We start from the raw sequence: 17,419 nt of genomic DNA on the forward strand, positions 1-17,419 counted from the left end.
ATACACAGCATTTCTAACAGACCATGGAGCAAGGTGGGAATTGACCTCTTCACAGAAAATGGCAGCAATTATCTCATTCTAGCAGACTACTATTCAGATTTCTGGGAAATGGATAAACTGCCAGATACCACATCAGCAACAGTAATAGAAAGAATCATGAACTATTTCAGTAGACTAGGCATACCTGGCTGTGTTATTTCAGATGGTGGACCACAGTTCACCTGCTGCAAAGAATTTGTCAAATGTTCAAAAGACTGGGAATTTCACCACATAACATCATCTTCTTTGTTGTTGTTCAGTCGTTAAATCTCTTCGTCACCCCATGGACCATAGCACGCCAGGCCTTCCTGTCCTCCGCTCTCTCCCGGAGCGTGCTCAAGTTCATATTCATTGCATCGGTGATGCTATCTAGCCATCTCATCCTCTGCCGTCCCCTTCTCCTTTTGCCTTCAATCTTTCCCAGCATCAGGGTCTTTTCCAGTGAGTTACAACAGCTAATCTAATGGCAAAGCTGAATTGGCCATCAAAATTGCAAAAACCTTATTAAAGAAAATGGCAAGAAATAAAGAAAACATTTGGCAAGCTATTCTGGAGTGGAGAAATACTCCCACTGCTGGCATGACTAGCAGCCCAGTGCAAAGACTTATGCCCAGGTGCACATGATCCTTGGTGCCTACATGTCTTGCATTATTGAAACCTAAAGTTGCAACAAAAGTCACAGATCAACTGCAACACAAACACAGTAAAACTAAAACCTACTATGACAGGCATACAAAAGAGTTACCACTACTGCGCATTAGAGATTCTGTACATGTCCAGTTATTTCCTCATGACAAACCATGTCCGTGGACAAAAGCAACTTGCATGGGACAAATAAGTACCTGCACTTATATTATTGAACTTAATGGGTGCTCCTACTGATGGAATTGCAAGTTCATTTGTCTAATGAGGCATCGAGGACTCCAAGACACCTCAGATGTGATGGATGATGATATGCAGGACTATTCTACCATTCCATATTCTCATGCAGATACATGTCGGATTCCTGACCCTGAACCCCGCAGTCATATCAAACCACCTAAACAATACATATATTTTGTATTAAATGACTGATAGGCAACTTAATTATATGTCATTGAGAACCAGTACTACTTCCAAGTTAAATGTTCTACATATTTAGTACAAGCAGTTATCTTCATATTACTTACATGTCCTCTCAACAAATATGACATTGGGATGTTATAATAGGTAGCAGTTCTGTCCAGCAAAAGGACTGCAAGGAGACTAGAAGCTGAACACCAGTATAGACCTCCAGAGGAGGAGCCTAAGCAAGCACTACAGATCTTGTCTTATTCTCAATATAGCTTTAGTCACAGCATGTAGGCCTCTGTCTTTCATGGGCTAAGAAAGCACTATTAAAACACCGATGATCTGTCTGAAAACATGTCAACAGAAGGGGAAGCAAGGATCCTTAGCACCAGGCTAATGGAAGAAGAAAGGCAGCTTCCTGTCTCCTTCCATTAGAAGACAGGAGAGAGAGGTGTTCTTTGGGCAGGGATCACTGGGTGAGGGGATGCAGAGATGAGCACCCAAAGCCAGGAGTCTAATTATCTATTTACATTTCACTTACACCCCACCATTCTACCAGGAAATAGCGCTCAAGGCAGCTAAGAAGTCGCTCAGGCTAAATGTAGATGAGTGTGTCACATAAGGACTCGGCTCTCAATAACCAATTGAGAAGTGATACAGTGTTGTCTTGACTGAATTAGGGAGCAGGGGAGATTTGGCCTTCAAGAGTTCCCAGGCCAGCATATAGAAGCCTGAGCCATTCTCTTTTCCATTTCAATGGAGGGCGTTGGTGGGACCCGCAAAATGCATTGTGTCCTAATTTGTTAGACACAGTGGTGCAGAGGTACATTTTGAAGTGCAGGTGCTATTCTTGATAGCCCCATAGCCACACTCCCAGTGAAAGGGTAAAAAGGAAGGCAGTTGTGTTGAACAGTATCAACAAACCAGTTCTAGCAGTTTCCATCTCTACCAGGAGCAGGTCTTTTATAAAGCCACTGGGCCTGAATTGCCCTTTCAAGACCAGGTCACCCCAAAACACTTTGCATCATAACAGGGATAGCTCACAACTACATACTGTTGTTTGGAAAATTCATTTCCCCCAATGCCACTGTGAGAATTGCAGCTAAGCTCTGAGGAAACAAGGGATTCTGAAGGGGGTGGCAGATGACATCAGCATCCCTGCTAATAATCAGGTGCCAGTGCTGTGGCTCTGTGAGCCCTGTCTCCATTACTCCACCTTGCCAGCTAACATTTCCAGGCAAAACTGAAGCCTGAGACAAGATGATAAAGTGGAGGTGTGCTGGTGTTCTCTGACAACAGAAACTAGTCACAGAGAAGGCTGCCTGCTGTGACTCTGCATGAATTGCTGATCTGACCTTGTCTCTTTCCATTTCGCCTCTGCTGGGGACAGACCGTTCTTCTCTGTCTCTATAGCAGGTGTGAGGGGAGTATTAAATCAGTCCTGATGCAGAGACAGGGCACAGCTGCCTGCTGCTTTTCTGCAAGTGTCACTGCTTTCGGCTCATCTTCTTCCACCTCCAGAACAGTGAGGGCACTTCTACTCAAGGGGTTTATCATGCAGTTGTCATTCCCTACTCATGGCTGTTTACGGGTACTTGATGTTGTGACTAGGGATATGCAAATCTGCCCGGGTCTGGTCCGTGGGATGTCTGTTGCGGGGAGATCCCTCTTGGGACTGCAATTTATGCATAACCAAGCACTTTACGTCTGCAATTTGCATAAAATATGTTAATTACAGCAGTAATTTGCCAAAGATATGCAAATTGCTTATGCAATTTATGGATCTCGCCATTTTTAAAGGGAAAAATTTAGACAAAATCAGCAAGCAGTGCACAACCCTCCTGCTCTCCCTGCTGCTGCCAACACCAGCAAAGAGAGCCAGTCCACTACAGATTTCAGAGGTCAGATTCTTATTTAAATCCATTGAGGATTTCTCTATCATCCCTAGTCATGACCCTCCAGTTTCGCTTCTGTGTTTAAAGAGCACTTTGGGAAAGTTTTTTTTTTTTTTTTAACAGCAGGGGAAATGCAGCATTTATTTCTAAAAGCAAAAGAAAACACTTTTTTCACTAGTCTATTTGTGCTATTCTGCTATAGCACAGCACCACCTACAGGTTATGTGGTGGAAAAGCAGGAAAGGAAAGGCTGCTCGTGTAGCCCTTGGATCTCAGTTCTGCAATGAAACCAAAAGTCGGTACAGTGGATTAACCACCTTATGTAGAAAAGCTTTGACTCATGCAGAAACATAGGGGGTGGGCAGCTTTGACATGTAAAGTTTGACAGCTTTGACATGCTGTAACAGTGCAGTCCTGTGGCTTGCTCCCAGGTAAGTGGGTATAGGAGTGCAGGTTAGAAGTATTATTGTAATAGAAGCTTCAAGTTTAAACCAATTTTCCCCAACCAGTGCCCTCCAGATGTTTTGGACTTCAAGTCCCAGCAGCCCCAGCCAGCATGGCCAATGGTCAGTATGCTGGAAGTTGTGGTCTATAACAGCTGGAAGGCACCAGGTTGGGGAAGGCTGAAATATGCCCCCAGTTTTACTACATTAAAAGTTATCTAAAGTTACACTTTGTGTTGGAAGTTTGGGAAACAAACACGGGGTGAGGGTTTCACTCCATGTCTGCCTAGAAACCTTAATCATGCACCTTCTAGGGCTGTTTACAGCTCTTCCATCTTGGCTTACATGTGGAAAAAACACCTGACATTTCGGGCCACTGATTCTGACTGCTCCTGCGGGCATCACAGTGGCACAAATGAGTTCCTGTCCCACAGCAGGCAGCCAGGTTGCAACTTGTCAGGAAAAAGCGATGAATCGTCTTCCTGCAATTGCTGAAACCCAAGCTTTCGCATTCCTAACTGGATGCCGGTGTTTCATTACTCCCTCCACCCCGGCATTACTTCCTCTTTTTATTTTAGGATTATAAATAGCAGAAATTCCTCTGTGTCTTTCAGAGCAGAAGAGTTCTCAGCATGCATTTCCATAAACCCATAAAGCACGTCTGCTGCAGAAATGTGGCTGTTGGGCATGATTCTTTGCCCACTGTTTAGAGGCCTTTTTTTTAAGTGCCTGTTTGAGCTGTGCTCTAGTCAGTCTAAAGCCTTCCATAACTGATGATGGAATATTTCTCTCCTTACTGTCAAGGAGACAAACCAGTTACTGGAAAGTCTCCTTATCTTGCGGGGAAAAGTGGGGAACAAAAGCAGACCCTCCAACATTTCACAGGTAAAAATGGGGACTCCTTTTTAACACCGCTTTTCCAGCACCAAGCATTGGTGCCTGCTGCCCCTCGCTGCCCCACGCACCTTGCTGAAGGCCAGTCACCACCTCCTGTAAGTTGTACTCATTTGCTTTGCAATTAAGGGCACAACTAGACATGACAGCAGGAGACCTGTGATCAGATCAGAGGATTTTTAAAAAGGGCAAATGCAGCCACAGGAGCCTGCAATTCAGATCAGGCCCACCACAGAGCAAATACCATCTGAGGGGCGATTTCAAAGTTGGCGGCACAGCCAGTTAAAGGGAATCAATGACTGAAGAGAGAATTCAATTAGTAGGAATGTTCCAAAGACAGCCAGCAATCTTTTCTTCTTCTCCTTTTTAGAGGTGAGGGGAACGACCCTGCTCCCGCCCCCACGCTGTCCTTAAAGGGGTCCTCTAGTGAACATATTTGCTGACCACAGTCCTAGGGAGAAAGTGCTAGAGTTTCCCCAGAGCTTGCTTCAGAGAAAACAGCACTGGGTCCACAGCCAAAGACCTCCACCCTCTGGAAGCTATTCTGTATGTATGTCTGTGCTTGACAGAGGCCCTTTCCCTGGGATAAAGACAGATACATAAACAGGAACTGCAAAGTACAGAGTCCTGCTGAACAAACTCCATCCACCCACCGCGCCACATGCACTGCTAATTTTTCCAGGCAAAAAACCCCAGGAAGCTTGTTAATAAGTTGCCTGAAGGATACAGACTTGATATTAAGGGGGAGGGGGGGGACCCTCTTCACACAGTGCATGGTTAAACTAAGGAATTCATTACCACAAGGTGTAGTGGGGCCCACCAGCTTGGATGGCTTTAAAAGGGGATGATGATGATGGTGATGAATCAGATTTCTGTACCACCCCATAGCCAAAGCTCTCTAGGCAGTGTACAAAAGCTAACAAAAGATTAGACAAGTTCATGGAGGATAAGGCTATCCATGGCTACTAGTTATGATGGCTATATGCTACTTCCAGTATTGGAGGCAATATGCTTCTAGTTGCTTGGGAATACCAATAGGTTGTTGTTGTTCAGTCGTTCAGTCGTGTCCGACTCTTTGTGACCCCGTGGACCATAGCACGCCAGGCCTTCCAGTCCTGTGCTCTCTCCCGGAGTGTGCTCAAGCCCATATTCGTTGCATCGGTGATGCTATCATACCAATAGGAGGGCGCTATAATTGTTCTCATGTCCTGCTTGTGGACTTCCCAGGGTGTTTGGTTGGCCACTGTGTGCACAGAGTGCTGGTCTAGACAGAGCTTTCGTCTGATCCAGCACAGCACTTCTTATGTTCACCAGGATCATAACGAAGAAAATGAGAAGAGCCCTGCTGGCTCAGACCCATGGTCCACCTGCTCCAGCATTTTGTTTCCAACAGGAAGCAGCCGGATGACACTGGAAGGTCCCAGATGCAACAGTTTGCCCATGATTATCCCTAGCATCTGATATTCAGAGGCCTCCTATTTCCGAAAATGGAGGTTCCGTTTAACTGTCATGGCTTATAGCACTGAAGAACTATCGTCCATATCTAATCCTCTTTTAAGAGGCATCTGAGCTCATGGCTATCACCACATTGAACCCCACAAGTCAATCACGTGCTATGGGAAGAATGTTCTTTTGTCTCCCCTGGGTCTCTTCCCTGTTAATTTTTTTGGTGTCATTTGCACCCCATACAATTAGTATTATTTGGGTACAATCCTATGCATGTTTAGTCAGAAAAAATCCTACAATAATCCTAAATATGCATAGGATTGTGTCTTTAAAGAGGGAGAACATTCTTTTCTCTGATGTGATTCATTATTTTATATTCCTCAATGATATCTCCCCTTAGTCATTTTTTCTAAACTAAGAGGTCCAAAGTACACAAGGCTAGATGCACTCTGCTCCTTTAAAAACACACACCACACAACCAGAATCCATAATCCATTCTGAAACTCTAATAAAAATAAGTATGCAAACTCAGTCAATTTATACTTTTTGCATGATTACTCTGCTTCTGCTTGCCATTGGGTAGGACAAAGTGCTAGGCTAGGATTACTGCCCTTTTTTGTTTTTTTACTGTGCTTACTGGCTCCACCACAGCCAGCTATAGACATTAAGCCTGCAATCACATATTATAGCAATCATATATTATACCCGAGAGTATGCCTTACTGAACTCAGTAGGACTTATTTCAGAGCAGACACAGGATTGCACGGTACAGTACAGATGTCTTAATATTAGTTATTATCCCAGACTCCTATAAATACCTCTGCAGGCATTTAAGGAAAAGGTTGTTTTAAGGTGATCAATCATATATTTGTTGTGAAAGATATACTGTCACTCTTGGACTTACAAACTACAACAAAGAGGGGAAAAGCTGAAAGGGCACTGAGAAAACGATGCAGCCTGTATAATCCCAGGTAATGTGTTTTCCAGCCTAATGATATCACTCTATACAACTATGGACTTTGATGCCAGGTGCAGAATTCATCCTCCTGAAAATGTAGCACTCTAATTTTGAAAAAGTAAGCTCCTAGCCCTTAGGAAATTACAGCAGTTTAAAGGACATGGCTGTAAATGGCAGAATGGTGGATCTTCAAGTTCTCATCCAACTATGTTGTTGTCCTATGTGGATGGTATTGGTTGCTTAGTTGGGGAGAAAGTGCTCAGAGAAGGAGAAAGAGGGGTGGGGTAGCAATAACTCTGCAAGAGTTTGCTGGAATGGGGCAAAATTGGGATGCTTTCATAGGGAGCCTTCAGATGCTTCACTCGACAATCAGGGATTTTGGCTTCTTCAGGCAAAAGTACACATATTGGGGAAAGCGGGGGGAGCAATAACTCTGTGACAGTTCGCTGGAATGGGGCAAAATTGTGGGGGGCTGCTCTCATAGGGAGCCTTCAGATGCCATAGTGGAGAATTGGGGATTTTTGCTTCTTCATGCAAAAGGGGGGAAGCCTGGACAGGGGCGGAAAACAAGCCTTTCTCATTGGTTGAACAGCCCCCGCCAGGTTGATGATGTTCTGTTCTACTCCCCCAACCCAACTCGGAAGTATGTTGCTTTCAACTGCTGTGTGACCCATGAAAACCAGATTTTAAAGGTACAGTACACTCGGCTTTTCTTGCTTCGTGCGCCCCATGAAAATCCGGATAATACTCCAACACATTTCTCATTCTGTTATTGTGAAGATCCCCCCTCCCCTGAGTGCAGCCCCTCTCCTTCTGGCCCAACAAATGAATGATAGCCATTCACTTGCATGGGAGAAAGTATAGGAATGCCCTCAGGAACTCAGCTGTGGGGGAGCTAAGCAGTGTTCCTGCTCCTATCTGTATAAAAACAAACAGGATTTGCCCTCTCAACTGAGTGTAATTGTGTTCCTTCCTTGACTAACTTAAGTCCCGTTCATTTCAATGGGACTTCTTTAAGGACTAAAATTGGATTTACCCCAACATATTTTGCTGCCTGAGGTGAAGGGTTCCATGTTCAAAAGCCGACTGGCAGCTTCCTTCAACACTGGTGAGGGGACAGCCTCCTCCACCACCCCTGATAGACTGAGGCCATCAGGCTGGCTTAGCAAGCGCAGGGCAAGCCGCAATGGCACACACAGCCTTGCCTTCCAATGCCTCATGGCCACTCACTGCCCCCCGCCCGCCTCACTGCCTAGTGGTAGGACTAGGGTAGCTCTTCCACAGTGCAGCCCTTTATCCCTGTAGAACTCAAGGGGAGTCTCCCAGAACAAAGCCAGACCCTGTCTGCACAGGCCTCTTCTGGGTTTTGGTCATGCTAGAGTGTGTCAGAATGTGTGGAAACTGCCAAATAGATAGGTGGATTATAGGTTTTTGTGATTTTAAATTCTTTCAATAGTTCAACTAATACATTAGATACTGTAGATGATGGATGGATGGATGGATGGATGGATGGATGGATGGATGGATGTGACAGAGCCCTCCTGCAATTCTCCACCCCTTTGTTTTCCCCCTGGATTGCACAATTGTCTTGGCCTGTGGGCTCCATCCTGGCAGGGGCAGAATTCTTCTGGTCCAGTGCTTTGCTTGCTGTTCCATTTTCCTGGAAATTCAGTCCCAGCCGGAAGCCTCTCCCGTGTTCTCATGTCTGGATACAGGCCCCAGATGTTCAGCAGTGGTCTTTCAGCATAATATGGATCAGGCATTTATCAGCTGCTCTGCTTAGAAAGCCACACCTCTGGCAGAGTCCCAGCCAGGACAGCAAATCGTAGAAGGTACTTGCTATCGTCTACCCAAGGGCATGTCTGCATGATGGGTTGAAACCAGCCAACCCTGTTTTAACTAGCATGGCTCCAAACTAAGGGGCCCTGGGCCTGGGGGCTTTACAACCTGTGGGCCTTACTCCTCCCCCACTCCTGTCTCGCCTGTCACGTTGTGGGGGGCATTAGCGAAACATTCCTCAGGATCCACCCCTGGCGTAAAGAAGTTACCCCAAGGAAGGTGAGGAGACTGCCCCTCCCCAGCCGATCAGGATGGCACAAAAGAAGTCCTTCTGGGCCCCTCAAGGAGCGACCCGCTACAGGCTGAGGTTCCCCACAAGATCAAGGATGGGTGGGTTGCACTGCACCGCACTGCCTGCTGCCCGCAACTGGGGCTGGGCCACGCAGGGAGAAGCCCCTACGCCTCACCTGCTCCCGCCAGCTGGGAAATCCTGGCCATCATGAGACTCCCTTCGGGCAAACTTCACGATCTCTGGGAAGAGCTGGTGAGACCTCATTGTCTTTCAGAGTCTGCTCTTGCCGCCAAAAGAGGTGGGCAGATGGCAGAGTGTCTGCATCAGCGATCATCCTCCACCCCGGCAGGCTTTTGCCACGGGGCAGACAGGGCTCATTGCCCTCTCTCCCAGCTGCCAACGATTTCAAGCTTCCCCCCTCACTGCCTTCACCCACCCCAGTATCCCTCTCCACTTCACTTCGCCCACCCCAAGGCAACTCCTCTCCAGATCGCTCACCCCAGGACACCTCCCCCCCCCAGATCACCCACCCCAAGGCATCTCCCCTCCAGACTGCCCACCCTGAGGCACCTCCCCTCCAGATCGCCCACTGCTGCCACCCATCCCAAGGCACCTCCCCTCCAGATTGCTCAGCCCAGGAGATCTCACCTCCCAGATGGCCCACCCCAAGGCACCTCCCCACTTCATTTTGTCCTCCCCAAGGCACCTCCCCTCCAGATCGCCCACCCCAAGGCACCTCTGCTCCAGATCAGCCACCCCAAGGCACTTCCCCTCCAGATCGCCCACCCCAAGGCACCTCCCCTCCAGATCGCCCACCCCAAGGCACCTCCCCTCCAGACCGCCCACCCTTAGGCACCTCCCCTCCAGATCGCCCACCGCTGCCACCCATCCCAACTCCCCTCCCCTCCAGATCACTCACCCCAAGGCACCTCCCCTCCAGATTGCCCACCCCAAGGCACCTCTGCTCCAGATCAGCCACCCCAAGGCACTTCCCCTCCAGATCGCCCACCCCAAGGCACCTCCCCTCCAGATCGCCCACCCCAAGGCACCTCCCCTCCAGACCGCCCACCCTTAGGCACCTCCCCTCCAGATCGCCCACCGCTGCCACCCATCCCAACTCCCCTCCCCTCCAGATCGCTCACCCCAAGGCATCTCTCCTGCAGATTGCTCACCCCAGGACATCTCCCCCACCAGATCACCCACCCGAAGGCACCTCCCCATTTCACTTCGCCCTCGCTAGGGCATCTCCCCTCCAGATTGCCCACCCCAAGGCACCTCTGCTCCAGATCGCCCACCCCAAGGCACCTCCCCTCCAGATCGCCCACCCCAAGGCACCTCTGCTCCAGATCGCCCACCCCAAGGCACCTCCCCTCCAGATCGCCCACCCCAAGGCACCTCCCCTCCAGACCGCCCACCCTTAGGCACCTCCCCTCCAGTTCGCCCACCACTGCCACCCATCCCAAGGCACCTCCCCTCCAGATTGCTCACCCCAGAAGATGTCCCCTCCCAGATGGCCCACCCCAAGGCACCTCCCCACTTCACTTCGTCCTCCCCAAGGCACCTCCCCTCCAGATCACGCACTGCTGCCGCCCACCTCAAGGCACCTCTCTTCCAGATCGCTCATCCCGAGGCACCTCCCCTGCAGATTGCCCACCCCAAGGCACCTCTGCTCCAGATCAGCCACCCCAAGGCACGTCCACCCCAGATCACCCACCCCAAGGCACCTCCCCACTTCACTTCGCCCTCCCTAAGGCACCTCCCCTTCGGATTGCCCATCCCAAGGCACCTCTGCTCCAGATCGCCCAACCCAAGGCACCTCCCCTCCAGATCGCTTACCCCAAGGCACCTCCCCTCCAGATCGCCGACCCCAAGGCACCTCCCCTCCAGATCGCCCACCGCTGCCACCCATCCCAAAGCACCTCCCCTCCAGATTGCTCACCCCAGGAGATCTCCCCTCCCAGATGGCCCACCCCAAGGCACCTCCCCACTTCACTTCGTCCTCCCTAAGGCACCTCCCCTCCAGATCACCCACTGCTGCGGCCCACCCCAAGGCACCTCTCTTCCAGATCGCTCACCTCAAGGCACCTCCCCTGCAGATTGCTCACCCCAGGACATCTCCCCCCCCCAGATCACCCACCCCAAGGCACCTCCCCACTTCACTTCGCCCTCCCTAAGTCACCTCCCCTCCAGATCGCTCACCCCAAGGCACCTCCCCTCCAGATCGCCCACCTCAAGGCACCTCCCTCCAGATCGCTCACCCCTAGGCACCTCCCCTCCAGATCGCCCACCCCAAGGCACCTCCCTTCCAGATCGCCCTCCCCAAGGCACCTCCCCTCCAGACCGCCCACCCTTAGGCACCTCCCCTCCAGATCGCCCACCGCTGCCACCCATCCCAACTCCCCTCCCCTCCAGATTGCTCACCCCAGAAGATGTCCCCTCCCAGATGGCCCACCCCAAGGCACCTCCCCACTTCACTTCGTCCTCCCCAAGGCACCTCCCCTCCAGATCACCCACTGCTGCCACCCACCCCAAGGCACCTCTCTTCCAGATCGCTCATCCCAAGGCACCTCCCCTGCAGATTGCTCACCCCAGGACATCTCCCCCCCAGATAACCCACCCCAAGGCAACTCCCCACTTCTCTTCACCCTCCCTAAGGCACCTCTGCTCCAGATCGCCCACACCAAGGCGCCCACACCAAGGCACCTCTCCTCCAGATTGCCCACCCCAACGCACCTCCCCTCCAGATTGCCCACCGCTGCCGCCCACCCCAAGGCACCTCCCCTTCAGATTGCCCACCCCAAGGCACCTCTGCTCCAGATCGCCCAACCTAAGGCGCCTCCCCTCCAGATCGCTTACCCCAAGGCACCTCCCCTCCAGATCGCCCACCACTGCCACCCATCCCAAAGCACCTCCCCTCCAGATTGCTCACCCCAAGGCACCTCCCCTCCAGATCACCCACTGCTGCCGCCCACACCAAGGCACCTCCCCTCCAGATTGCTCACCCCAAGGCACCTCCCCTCCAGATTGCTCACCCCAGGACATCTCCCTCCCAGATCACCCACCCCAAGGCACCTCCCCACTTCACTTCACCCTCCCTAAGGCACCTCCCCTCCAGACTGCCCACCCCAAGGCACGTCCCCTCCAGACTGCCCACCCCAAGGCACCTCCCCTCCAGATCGCCCACCCCAAGGCACCTCCCCTCCAGATCGCCCACCCCAAGGCACCTCCCCTCCAGATCACCCACCCTAAGGCACCTCCCCTCCAGATTGCCCACTGCTGCTGCCCACCCCAAGGCACCTCTGCTCCAGATTGCCCACCCCAAGGCACCTCCTCTCCAGATTGCCCACCCGAAGGCACCTCCCCTCCAGGTCACCCACTGCTGCCGCCACCCCAAGGCACCTCTCCTCCAGATCACTCACCCCAAGGCACCTCCCCTCCAGATTGCTCACCCCAGGACATCCCACCCCAGATCACCCACCCCAAGGCACCTCCCCACTTCACTTTGCCCTCCCTAAGGCACCTCCCCTCCAGCTTGCCCACCCCAAGGCACCTCCCCTCCAGATCACCCACTGCTGCCACCCACCCCAAGGCACCTCTCCTCCAGATTGCTCACCCCAAGGCACCTCCCCTCCAGATTGCTCACCCCAGGACATCTCCCCCCCCCAGATCACCCACCCCAAGGCACCTCCCCACTTCACTTCACCCTCCCTAAGGCACCTCCCCTCCAGATTGCCCACCCCAAGCCTCCTCTGCTCCAGATCGTCCACCCCAAGGCACCTCCCCTCCAGATCTTCCACCCCAAGGCACCTCCCCTCCAGATCGCCCACCCCAAGGCACCTCCCCTCCAGATCGCCCACCACAAGGCACCTCCCCTCCAGATTGCCCACTGCTGCCGCCCACCCCAAGGCACCTTTGCTCCAGATTGCCCACCCCAAGGCACCTGCTCTCCAGATTGCCCACCCGAAGGCACCTTCCCTCCAGATCACCCACTGCTGCCGCCACCCCAAGGCACCTCCCCTCCAGATCACCCACTGCTGCCACCCACCCCAAGGCACCTCTCCTCCAGATTGCTCACCCCAAGGCACCTCCCCTCCAGATTGCCCACCCCAGGACATCTCCCCCCCCCAGATCACCCACCCCAAGGCACCTCCCCACTTTACTTCACCCTCCCTAAGGCACCTCCCCTCCAGATTGCCCACCCCAAGGTTCCTCTGCTCCAGATCGTCCACCCCAAGGCACCTCCCCTCCAGATCTTCCACCTCAAGGCACCTCCCCTCCAGATTGCCCACTCCAAGGCACCTCTCCTCCAGATCGCCCACCCGAAGGCACCTCCCATCCAGATCACCCACTGCTGCCGCCACCCCAAGGCACCTTTCCTCCAGATCACTCACTCCAAGGCACCTCCCCTCCAGATTGCTCACCCCAGGACATCTCCCCCCCCCCAGATCACCCACCCCAAGGCACCTCCCCACTTCACTTTGCCCTCCCTAAGGCATCTCCCCTCCAGCTTGCCCACCCCAAGGCACCTCCCCTCCAGATCACCCACTGCTGCCACCCACCCCAAGGCACCTCTCCTCCGGATCGCTCACCCCAAGGCACCTCTGCTCCAGATCGCCCACCCCAAGGCATCTCTCCTCCAGATCGCCCACCGCTGCCGCCCACCCCAAGTCACCTCCCCTCCAGATGGCCACTGCCACCGCCCACCCCAAGGCACCTCCCCTCCAGATCGCCCACCCCAAGGCACCTCTGCTCCAGATCACCCACTGCTGTCACCTCTTAAAAGCCACCTTTCAATTCCTAGGTTTTTTCTTAGCACTTGTAGTTCTGTCACCTCCTTTGCTTATTACTATTTGATATTCAAAATATACGTTTTCATATTTCACATTCCCAGGAGTATTTCAGCACTTCGTTTTAGCTCCATAAATGACACAAAAGCCCTCTAGTCCAGCTCTCCACCACAAAGCTAGGCCATCTGCATGCAACTCAGCCTCCTTCCTACTTCTCAGTGCAGGCAATCCCTCCAGACCACGGTGTGGTAGCACAATTGGAAAGCAGGAGGAGGACGAGGTACAAATGAAGGAAGGCTCTTGAGGCAAATACATCTGGATGGCAGATGGCTGAGCTGAGTAACATGTAGTGGAAGAACAAGAAAAACCCACCATCCTGCCAATTTTACCAGGGCAGGGGAGTTCCTTCTCTCTCTCTTGCTCTCTTTAATTATTTCTTTATTAGCTTTTCCTAACAAACATCATATAACAATTAATTAATTATTAAACAATCAACAGTACACCCAAATTAATTCCAGGAGTGCTATCAGCTGTTACAGAAATTTCATATAACAACAGAAAGAAGCAATTCATCCGTTAATTTAGTAGGTCTTTCCATGAAGTACCATGAGTATCATACAGACAATTTGTGTCCTTATTCATATTTAAATAGTCAGTTCATTGGTGCCATGTGTCATAAACATTATTTGTACTTTGACAAAACCTTGAGCTCCAAATTTGCTTAGTTAACTTAGTTAAGAGACCACAAGCTATTAGTCCAAAGGAGAGTGAAACTTCCAAGCCGCCACAGCCTCTCACCTGGCTGCCACCCACATAAACGTTATTATTTTTTTGTTCAATAGATGTGCCTGATCTCATCTGATCTCAGAAGCTAAGCAGGGTCAGCCCTGGTTAGTACTTGGATGGGTGACCGCCTGGGAATCAGGCTTCCTGCATGGAGGAGGGGTTGGACTCGATGGTCTTCTAGGCACCTTCCAAACCTAGGATTCTATGAACTCCCTCATATATTGTTTTTTCCCCTCATAGATTGATAGGAGGTCAAGTACTGAGGTCTACCACTGGTTTCATGATTTTTTTCAGCTTCTTCAAAAACCTGCAGGGAGAATCTATTTGCTACTGGGCATGTCCAGCATGTGGAGGTTAAGTTCCTTTCTCTGCACAACCCCTCCAACATGTTTGAGCAGTAGTGCAGGAAATAGAGAGAACTGTGCTGGCTACAACGGGACGGGGACGGGAACTGTGGTTTCTGGGAACCAAGGTCGCAGAAACCTGAAAATCCTATGGGCTTCTACACAAGGTCTAGTGGATCGCTCCCTAAGTCCCTTTTAGCATTAGCCAAGGTAAGGACTATATTATCTGCAAATAGGTTGCCCATTCACAACCAATCCCTGAATGGAATGGTCTTGTCTCATTTTGTTTGCTAGGAGCTCTCTAGCAAATAAAATTTAATTGCAAAGGGTGTCCCTGTTTTGTTCCCCTCTGTATAGGGAATGGTAAAGAATCTGTATCACTGGTTCTAAATAGTGCTTGATTGGAATGGTACAGAGGCAGAGCCTGTAAAGCATCTAGAAATGCACGTCTTAGTCCCATTCACTGCCCTAGTCCCAGTATGAAAGGCCATTCCAATTTGTCAGGCGCCTTGGTGGCGTCAAGGGAGATCATGGAGCATGGCTCTTCATTGTTTTTTGATCCCAGGTATATTATAGTGAGAAGCTTTCGTATTGGGTCTGCCATCTTCCTCCCTTTAATCAATCTGTACTGATCAAATTTAATATAGTCAGATACGAGGTTATTTAAGCAACTCTGGATAACTTCCATGTGCCAGGTATGGGATGACTATCCAAGATTTGATTAAACTGTAAAATCATGAACGGAGCAAGTTGAGGCTCGAAAGCTTTGTGAAAGCACCCAGTGACACCACCTGTACCTGGGGATTTATATTTTTTTATTTTCTTATTGTATCATGCAATTCTATTGTTGTAATTTCCTGATTCAAAGTTTACATATGTCCTGGCTCCAATTTTTCCTTGTTGGCTGCTTTCAGGATTTTCATGATATGCCCAGTTTTAGGATTAGTGGAAGTATACATTTTATTAAAATATTTATTAAATAATTCATTTGTTTTATAATTAAATAGTTGTTCCCCTCTCTGATCTCTTGTTGAATAAATATGATTCACATTTTGCTTTTTCTTAATGTAGTTGACCAACAATTCAGAACTCTTATTACCAAATTCATATTATTTCTGGTTTGTATAATTTAATTGTACTATCCAACACTTTTTAATTGTTGTAGGATTTGTGTTTTTCCCTTGCTTTATGTAAACTTTCCAGTTTATGAATGTCCTGTAATATATAATTTCCTTAATGCAGTATCCCCACAAGATGGCTTTCATCAAGTCCCAGACAATATATGAAAATGATATTTTCGTTGAAAAAGTTAATATATTATTGAAGCTTATCTCCTTTGTCTTGTCTAAGAATTAAAAGCAGATTGAAGTTCCAGCTATGCATTTTGCTGTCCATTTCATTGTTCTGTATTATTATGGATATGGGGACATGGTCAGAGACAATTATAGACCCAATGTTTGCCTCTTTGATATTTCCATTCCAATCATTAGAAGTTGGTCAATATGGGAATATAAACTGTGCCTATCAGAGTGCAGTGTAATCCCTTTCAGAGGGAGGTAAAAGGCACCAAGTGTCACATGATGGGTGATGGAACTTCCATACTTCTAGGACTACTTGGGCCTCTTCTGTCCAGGTGCTCATTCATCACTTCATTAGAATCTCCTCCTCCTGAATTCATTCCTTCCCTGAAAGATTCAAGAAGCTGTAGGGCTGTGCCCAGGAGCTCTATCTTGTTTACCTCAAGATAAAATGAAAGCCTCTCACAATATGAATCCCAGGAGATAGGATGACTGACATCAAAGTCTTCAGCACGCTCCAGAGCAGCCATTTTAAGCACAGAGGCTCAAAGGGCTGCCAAAGTGATCAGGGGGCTGGAACAACTCCTCTGTAAGGAAAGGCTTCAGTGTCTGGGATATTTAATTTATAAAAAGGGCAAATAAGGGGGAAGGTTGATAAAGGTCGATACAGTTCCATGGAGCTGAGAAAGTGGAGCACTGCAATAAATAAACTCCACTGAGTTCAGTGCAACTTACTCCCAGGTAATGTGTACTGCAGCCAAAGAGAGGTGTAACTTTTTTTCTTCCCTTACTGAGAAGAGCCTCAGGTCATCCGGTGAGGCTGAATAGTGGCGGATTCAGGACAGACAAAAGGAAAGTACTAGCAGGGAAGGGTTATTTTGCACTTTAAAAAACTACACCAGACACTGGGGATAGTGACCTCCTAATTGTCACCTTACACACCACGTGATTAGGATCTCGGATCCCCTGTGTGGCTTGACAGGGTTTTTTTTTACTTTTTGATTTAGTTTTTGAGAAAAGGAAACTTTATGCATGGCTAGCTCAAAAGCCACTGGACCTTACTGTCAGAAATTTGGCAGGTTCAGTCGCCTCCATAGGTGCTGCCACGGCCCCAAATTCCATGCACTTATGTGGAAGCACAAAAGAATTATAGCTCTTTGACAGATTTTCTTGAAAAAAGCAAATTTTACCTGTATTTGCCACAAGACTATTGGACCTATCTAATGGAAACTTGGCAGGTTCAATCACCATCAAAGGGGTTGCCAGGTCTCCCCCCAAAATTAGAAAAGTTACAGCTGTTTCTATTTTCCAATGCAAGTCAATGGGAAAACGTAAAAGCCAAATAATTCGGATTTCTGAATCTTGATTCGGATCTGGGGTCCGGATCGGGTCGGATTGGGTCTGAATC

Source organism: Heloderma suspectum, chromosome 2, assembly GCF_057233095.1.
Source record: "Heloderma suspectum isolate Gila_16-S chromosome 2, 16-S_ref, whole genome shotgun sequence".
In the NCBI taxonomy this organism is placed as follows: Eukaryota; Metazoa; Chordata; class Lepidosauria; order Squamata; family Helodermatidae; genus Heloderma; species Heloderma suspectum.